The sequence below is a fragment of the Tursiops truncatus genome, chromosome X (genome assembly GCF_011762595.2).
Source record: "Tursiops truncatus isolate mTurTru1 chromosome X, mTurTru1.mat.Y, whole genome shotgun sequence".
NCBI lineage: Eukaryota > Metazoa > Chordata > Mammalia > Artiodactyla > Delphinidae > Tursiops > Tursiops truncatus.
Genome location: NC_047055.1, coordinates 27,796,738 through 27,805,117, shown reverse-complemented (window position 1 = coordinate 27,805,117; position 8,380 = coordinate 27,796,738). Strand labels below are relative to the sequence as shown.

The window sequence follows — 8,380 nt, the reverse complement described above, 5'->3', positions numbered from 1 at the left end:
ATGCAGGGGACATGGGTTCGAGCCCTGGTCTGGAAGGATCCCACATGCCGCAGAGCAACTAGGCCCGTGAGCCACAACTACTGAGCCTGTGCGTCTGGAGCCTGTGCTCTGCAACAAGAGAGGCCGCGATAGTGAGAGGCCCGCACACCGTGATGAACAGTGGCCCCCGCTTGCCACAACTAGAGAAAGCCCTCACACAGAAACGAAGACCCAACACAGCAAAAATAAATTAATTAATTAATAAACTCCTACCCCCAACATCTTCTTTAAAAAAAAAAAATTCTAGGTTGATAATCATTTTTTTAATTTCAAGACTTTAAAGGTTTTGCTCCTCTGTCATCTTACATTATTTCTGATATGAGATCTACTATCATCCTTTTATGTAACCTATGTCTTGTTCTGGTTGCTTTTAAGATTTTCTTGGGGAATTCCCTGGTGGTCCAGTGGTTAGGACTTGGCACTTTCATTGCCATGGCCCGGGTTCAAACCCTGGTTGGGGAACTAAGATCTCACTTCCCACAAGCCACGCAGCGCAGCCAAAAAAATATATATATATTTTTCTCCTCATTGTGAGCAACTTAATCATATATACCTTTAATCATATATGTGAGGTAGAGCAGGTGGAAGTCTTGTGACATTCAGGTAGGGAGAGGAGACCTCATGATGCTCAGCAGAGGAAGGGAGGGTAGACCTTGGAGTCTCTAGTTAGCAAAATCTAAAAATTTTATTTGGAAGGACGTGTTGATAACATACATTTCAAAGAGTCACAATATTTGTCCAATAAAATATTAAAGAACTAAAAACAAAAGAGGGACTTTCTTGGTGGTCCAGTGGGTAAGACTCTGTGCTCCCAATGCAGGGGGCCTGGTTCGATCCCTGGTCGGGGAACTAGATCCCACATGCATGCTACAACTAAGAAAACATGCCACAACAAATATCCTGTGTACCGCAACTAAGACCCAGCGCAGCCAAAATTAATTAATTAATTAATTAATTAAAATAAAAACAAAACAAAAAAATCATACATGCCTTGGTGTAGTGTTCTTCAATTTTTTGTGTGTGCTTGAGGTTCTTTGAGCTTCTTAGATCTGTGGGTTTATAGTTTTCATGAAATTTGGGGAAATTTTCAACTATTTTCTGTACTCCCTTCATTTGGGAACTCCAATTACACAAATACAGTTTTCTCACAGCTCAGTGATGCTTTGTTCATTTCTTGGGATGTTTTTTCTTCTGAGTGTGTCATTTTGGATAGTTTCCATTGCTACAGTTTCAAGTTTACTAATTTTTTTCTTGTGCAATGTCTAATTTACTGTTAGTCCCATCCAGTATATTTTTATTTCAAATTGCATATTTCTCAACTCCAGATATTTGATTTCTTTTTATATTATACATGTCTTAACTTTTGAAGATATGGAGTTATAACTGTTTTAATAGTTATAGTAACTGTTTTAATGCCTTTGCTGCTAATTCCAACATCTGTGTTATTTGGGGGCTGCTTTTGATTGGTTGATTTTTTTCATCTCATTATGAGTTATGTTTTCCTGCTTCTTTGCATGCCTAGAAATTTTTGATTGGATACACAACACTGAGAATTTTAACTTGTTGAGTACTAGTTGTTTTTGTAATCCTACAAATATTATTGAACTTTTTTCCTCAGAAACACTTAAGTTACACGGAAGCAGTTGAATCCTTTAGGATCTTGCTTTTATGATATTTTAGGTGGATTGAGAGCAGTGTTCAGTCTGAGTCTAAATATCCTCCACTACCTAGGCAAGAACCTCAGTATTCTATCCAATGTTCCATGTTTTACCAGTCTGGCTAAAGGGAACAGGCACTATTTCCACGTCTATTTGTGTTCCAATCCTTTTGTGTGATTAATTCCTTAGCTTTGGGTAGTTTCTTCACATGTGTGAGCACATCAGTACTTAAGGGAACCCTCTGCAGGTCTCTGGAGTTATATATATGTATATATGTATATATATTGATAGGTATCTATATCTATATCTAGATATAGATATAGATCTTACTCTGTCTTCCAAATCATAGCTGCCTTAGTTTCCGCAGATTCTTCACTCCATCTCCTCAACTCATAGAGTTTTTCAGGTTCCACCTTGTTCCCTCTCCTTATACTATGTCCTGGAAACTCCAGACAGCATGCTGAGCAAACATGGGGCTCACCTCATTTGTTTCCCATTTCTTAGGGATCACTGTCCTTCATTTCTTGATGTCCAGTGACTTGAAAACTATTATTTCATATCTGTTGTCCATTTGTAAAAGTGTAGTTTTCTTTTTCTGATAAGAGAGTAAATCCAGTCCCTGCTATTACCACCTTGGCCAGTAGCGGAAATCTACCTCCTTTTTTGTTAAATTTTATTTCAAAGTATGCCAATCAGGCTTCAATCAAAGTAGCAGGACTACACTGTGTATGTGTGTGTGTGTGTACGTGTGCACATGTGCACACATGTGAGTGTGCATGTGAGTGTATGTGTGTAATTTTTAAGGGATTTGTTACAGAGATTTTACCTTATAGAATTGTGGGAACTAGTTAAGAAATCTCTGTAAGGCTGTTTTCTTCACATCTGATGCTGGAACTTGAAGTCCACAGTGCAGATAGTCAGGAAGGCAAGATGGAAATAGATGTAAAGTGGGAGAGAACAAAAACAAACTGGAACCCACAAGCATGAGCTAGCGCTCCCAAGGACGAACTGAAACCTGCGTCAGTTTCTTGTTTCCTCCGACCCTGATAGAATGGGCATCCAGTAGAGGCCAAGACACCGTCTCAAAACTAAACTTACACACCTGACCCAAGAGTCAGAGGAGTTAAAGGAGAATCCAGGGGAAGGTGGGGGCAGTTCCAAACCCAGTTGCTGCCTTGTGCCAATGAGGTGAGTCAGCAGAAAAACAGCAACGTGATCAAGCTACAAAATGGCTACTGCTTCACTTCTGTCCTCTGAGTCTCCACAATAATCTCTCTTGTGTCCCACCCTAGCTGGAAACTTAAAGGGAAAGGAATTCTGGGAAATGTAGCTGAACCTAAAGAAATTAATGCATTATAAACCTACCGTGAAGTATTTTATAATCTAAGTCATTTTGGTGAATGAAGTACTTCCTCCATTTCTATTTATACTCGTTTATTCCTACTATAAAGAAAATTTAACTTTTAAATATTTACTTTGTATCCAACAACCTTAATGATGCTATTAATTGTATTAGTATTTATTAGTGTCTCTTGGATTTTCTGGGTATATCACACCAGAAAAAGTTACGGTTCTTTTTTCAATATTTATTATGTTAAATCATTTTATTCCTTTATTGCATTTATTAGAATATCTAAGAATATGTGGAATAATAATTATAATAGCATTCATGTGTAATGCTTGGTTATCTGGGAAATGCTTTTAGTGTTTCATTCTTTAGAATGATATTTGTTGTTAGTTTTTAGTAAGGAGCCTTTAGGTAGGTGCTTTCTAATCCTCTTTTACCTTGCGTTTTTATTAGAGACAGTTACTGGATTTTATAAAAGCATTTAAAGTATATTATTAATATGTCCTATGATGTTCTTCTTTAATTCATTTTGTTATGAATTACAAGTATAGATTTATTTATGTTGAACAACCTTTGTATTCCCTTTATATATCCAAAATGATAATAATGGATTATATCTTCAGTTCAGAATTATTTTGACTGCAAGTTACAGAAAGCTTAATTAAAAATAGCCTCAACCATAAAGACATTGAATTATTCAGCAACACTAGAAGTCTGGAGCAGGTGGTTACAAGGTCTTTTGAGAGGCTGAATAAACTCATCAAGGACCCAGCTATCTCACTTTTCCATACTGCCATCAGAAGTATGCTCTAATAGAGTCGAATCCCTTTTACAATGTTTGACTGCTGACAGCTTTTAAGCTTCATCCTCCCTCTTCCCTTTGTGCCTCACATCTTGGCAAGCTGATAAGAAAGCCTGGGTTCTCCTTCCTTTGGCACCAGCCATAGATTCAACCCCCCAGGCCCCATCCCATGCACAGGAACCTTCACTCCAGCCCACCCCCTGACCACCATAAAAACCCCAAGCCAGTCTTCTTTCCTTGCTCTCTCAAGTCATTTCAGATCAGTTTGGGATGCCTGCCCTGGTTGCCCCAGAAAGCCTCATTATGTAAGCAATAAACCTTTCATATCCTCTAGATATGTGTCAGTCTTGACATCAAAACCAAATTTGGGGTGGGGGTCCATTCTGTTTCTGTAGGGCGTCCACAACTGGTACTGTGAGCAGAATGCTGAGACAGTGACCACCACCACCAGGGGTCTGTCTTCTCTTGCTTTGACTTGCTAACTGACTCTGATGCCTGCTGGCTAGCTTGCGCTTTGAGCTGTGCTGCTTTGTGCTGCATTTGCTGAGTCCTACTGAGCCTCTGTTATTGATTTAACTGGCTTAAGTCAGAAGTTTCAGTAATTAATTGGCATTTAGGGATAGAAGTATAGGATCAGGGCCCTCCTTAAAGTGACCCTGGGTTGTGTCTTGGCCCAGACCTATCTGTGCGTCTTAGAATGAATCATCTGTCTTGATTCTAGCACAAGCTTTGACTAATGCTAGGCTCAGGCGAAAGAGATCATTTGGTTGTGTGTCTCAACAGCAGTACCTACTGTTCTATAGAGCAGTCATGGGAAAGACTACACCCTGTGCAATATACAGGCCCATTGGGTGGTTGCTCATGTGAAGGAAGATCATTCACTATTTGAAAAGGAGTTACTACCTGAATTTTTTTAAGATTTTATTTATTTATTTATCTATTTATGTTTGGTGCGTTGGGTCTTCGTTGCTGCACGCGGGCTTTCTCTAGTTGCGGCTGGGGGGGCTACTCTTCGTTGCAGTGCGCAGGCTTCTCATCGCGGTGGCTTGTCTTGTTGCAGAGCATGGGCTCTAGGCACGCAGGCTTCAGTAGTTGTGGCTCGCGGGCTCTAGAGCACAGGCTCAGTAGTTGTGGCACACGGGCTTAGTTGCTCCGTGGCATGTGGGATCCTCACGGGCCAGGGCTCGAACCCGTGTCCCCTGCATTGGCAGGTGGATTCTTAACCACTGCACCACCAGGGAAGTCCCACTTGAATATTTTAATTATTGAATCCAGATACCTAAAGGCAGAGGGCTCACTAGGACCCTGCAAGATGCTTTTTTTGCTGTTGCTGTTGCTCCTGCTGCTGCTGCTTATGCCACAACAAAGATCCTGATCCACAGGGTTATAGGGAAAATCACCAATTGTACCCTCATGGCACAACAAAGGGGTAAATTCAAAGTCAACTTTGGGGATGTAATGTACAACATAGGGAATATAGTCAATAATATTGTAATAACTTTGTATGGTGACAGATGTTAACTAGACTTACCATGGTGATCATTTTGTAATGTATAAAAATATCAAATCACTATGTTGTATACTTGAAACTAACAAATATTGTAAGTCAATTATACTTCAATAAAAATTATTTTAAAGAATCAGTAATGTTTCAGGCCAAAAAAAATATAATCATCCTCATCAGTTTGAAAAAAAAAAAAGCTCAACTTAAGCCTGAGGTCTTTAAGCTGTATAAAGTAACCCTTGCTATGGGAGAGACCCTAACACTGATGATGCTTGTCTGAGGCTCTCTGGAGGAAGAAATGTATAAATACAAGCAAGGTAGAGAGAACTTCACCAAAGTATATCCAGTAATCATGAAAAAAGGAAAGACAGAAAGCAAGCAAGGAAGGAAAGAAGGAAAGAAGGAAGGGAGGGAGGAATCTGGATACAGGGGAGGAAATAAAATAATGAAACAGAGGTCCACAATTTGAGCCAACTGGAAATCCGAAATTTACTAAAAGTATTTATAAAACAAAAAGATTGGGACTTCCCTGGTGGCACAGTGGTTAAGAATCTGCCTGCCAAGGCAGGGGACACGGGTTCGAGCCCTGGTCTGGGAAGATCCCACAAGCCATGGAGCAACTAAGCCCATGTGCCACAGCTACTGAGCCTGTGCTCTAGAGCCCACGAGCCACAACTACTGAGCCCGCGTGCCACAACTACTGAAGCCTGTGCGCCTAGAGCCTGTGCTCTGCAACAAGAGAAGCCATCGCAATGAGAAGCCTGCGCACCGTGAGTAAGAGTAGCCCCGCTCAAGGCAACTAGAGAAAGCCCGTGTGCAGCAATGAAGGCCCAACGCAGTCAAAAATAAATAAATAAATAAAAATTTTTACAAAAGTGTGCTGATTCGCTTTTGCACCTCTACAACATAGTTTCTGAATTAATTTTAACATCTGCTGAAATGCACCAATTGGCAAAACTTGATGGCCTTAATCAAGAGTTGGGCTCAAATTACAGTAATACCTGAGGATTCTTCTAAATTTGAACAACACAGCCCCACTAATCTTAGGGGGAATTACTGTAATATAAAGTAGAAGACAAACAGTTATGCCTCACCTTAACTATCAGAAAAATAGCCTTTCCTAAATTCTCCATGATGGTAGCACCCATTGCCCTAAAATATCCCATAGTGGGGGCATGGATGCACTGACCCAATGGGTAATAAGTTAAAACTAAATCTGTGGCAGACATTGAGAACATACTTGTGGTTGCCAAGGGAGGGGGGAGGGAAGGATTGGGAGTTTAGGATTAGCGGATGCAAACTGGCAAATATAGAATGGATAAACAACAAGGTCCTACTACATAGCTCAGGAAACTATATTCAATATCCTGTGATAAACCATAATGGAAGAGAATATAAAAAATAATATATGTATATGTATAACTGAATCACTTTGCTGTACAGCAGAAAATAACGCAGCACTGTAAATCAACTATCCTTCAAGTAAAAAAACCCTAAATCTGTGGCACTTACAAATTGGCTTTTAAAAATGGGACCACATGGACCTTCTCCCCTCCCCATCCCTGTTAAAACAGCTAATAAGGTCCAATGTAAATTTAAATAGGGGCTTCAAGAATTGAAACCCATTATACAGGACCTATTTAAAGAAGGAGTGATTGTTACCACTGCTCCTCCCTTTAAAAATCCAATTTGGCCTGTTTTTTTTTTAATTGAGGTAACATTTGTTTATAACATTGTATAAGGTTCATGTGTACAACATTATATTTCTACTTTTATATACCCTACAGTGTGCTTACCATCAAAAATTTAGTTTCCATCTATTACCACACAGTTGATCCCCTTTACCCATTTCGCCCTCCCCACTCTACCTTCGCCCCTTCCCCTCCAGTAACCACTACTCTGTGCTCTGTATCTACATGTTTGTTTTTCTTTGGATTGTTCATTTAGTTTGCTTGTTTGTTATATTGCACATATGAGTGAAATCATATGGAATTTGTCTTTCTCCTTCTGACTTATTTCACTCAGCATAGTACCCTCAAGGTCCATCCTTGTTGCAAATGGCAAGATTTCATCTTTCTTTAAATGAAATGTGGCCTGTTCTTAAAGTTGGAAAGAATTAGTGGTGCCTCACAGTAGATTGTAGCAGCCTCAATGCTGTGGTCCCATTCATTAAGGGCTCCATATTCAAAATTATTGAAATTACTGACGCCATCCAATTAGCAAATGGTAAATATTTTTCTGTAATAGATTTGACTAATACGTTCGGTTCAGTCCCTATTTCAAAAGCCTCTCACCCACAGTTTGCCTTCACTTCCTAAGGTACATAACACCTTTACCTGGCTATCTATGGAGCACCTCAACAGTCTTGCCATCACACACAATCTTTGCAAACATGATCTTAACTGCATCCAGCTTTCTCCAGGGGCACAGGTATGGCTTTATATTCACGACATCCTCCTCTGAGGATATTCACCAGGCACATTTATTCAGGACATACAAATATTCACAAGGGAGCTCAGAAAAGGGGATGGGCCATTGCCTCACACATAGTACAAGACCCCACCACCTCTGTAAATTCCTGAAAATTATTTGGTAAACGGAGGGCCCCTCCGTACCTAACACTGTCAAGAAACAGTTATTAACCCTCTCAACTTCCACAATGTTAAAACAAGCCCAATACCTTTTAGGCCTTTTGGGTTCTGGAGGTTATATATTCCTCATTTACAAATTTTACTTTAGCCCATTAACGTAATTATTTGCAAATCAGCCCACCTTGAATGGAGCCCCTTCCAACAAAGGCTCTGTCAAAATTGCAATACAACAGCCAGTCTCATTAGTGCCCCTCAACTAGACTCCTTGCACAATTGAAGCTTTAGCAACCTTCTTTCATGCCTCCTGGAGTCTCCGGACCACCCATACTGGCCACAAGTCACTTATGGCTTTCTGATGCAAAAACTGCCCTCCTCAGCCCTGTGCTGTTAGAGCTGCAATCGCTGACTACATCCTGGGCTTTCCTGGAAACAGAGGTC

General features: G+C 40.2%; 1 non-coding gene across 1 annotated transcript; it reads left to right on the top strand.

The window, feature by feature from the left end:
• Window positions 1–429: 429 nt before the first annotated feature.
• On the top strand, window positions 430–501 carry TRNAE-UUC (transfer RNA glutamic acid (anticodon UUC)). The gene has a single exon. It is a non-coding gene; the product is annotated as a tRNA-Glu (tRNA).
• The last annotated feature ends 7,879 nt before the right edge of the window (window positions 502–8,380 follow it).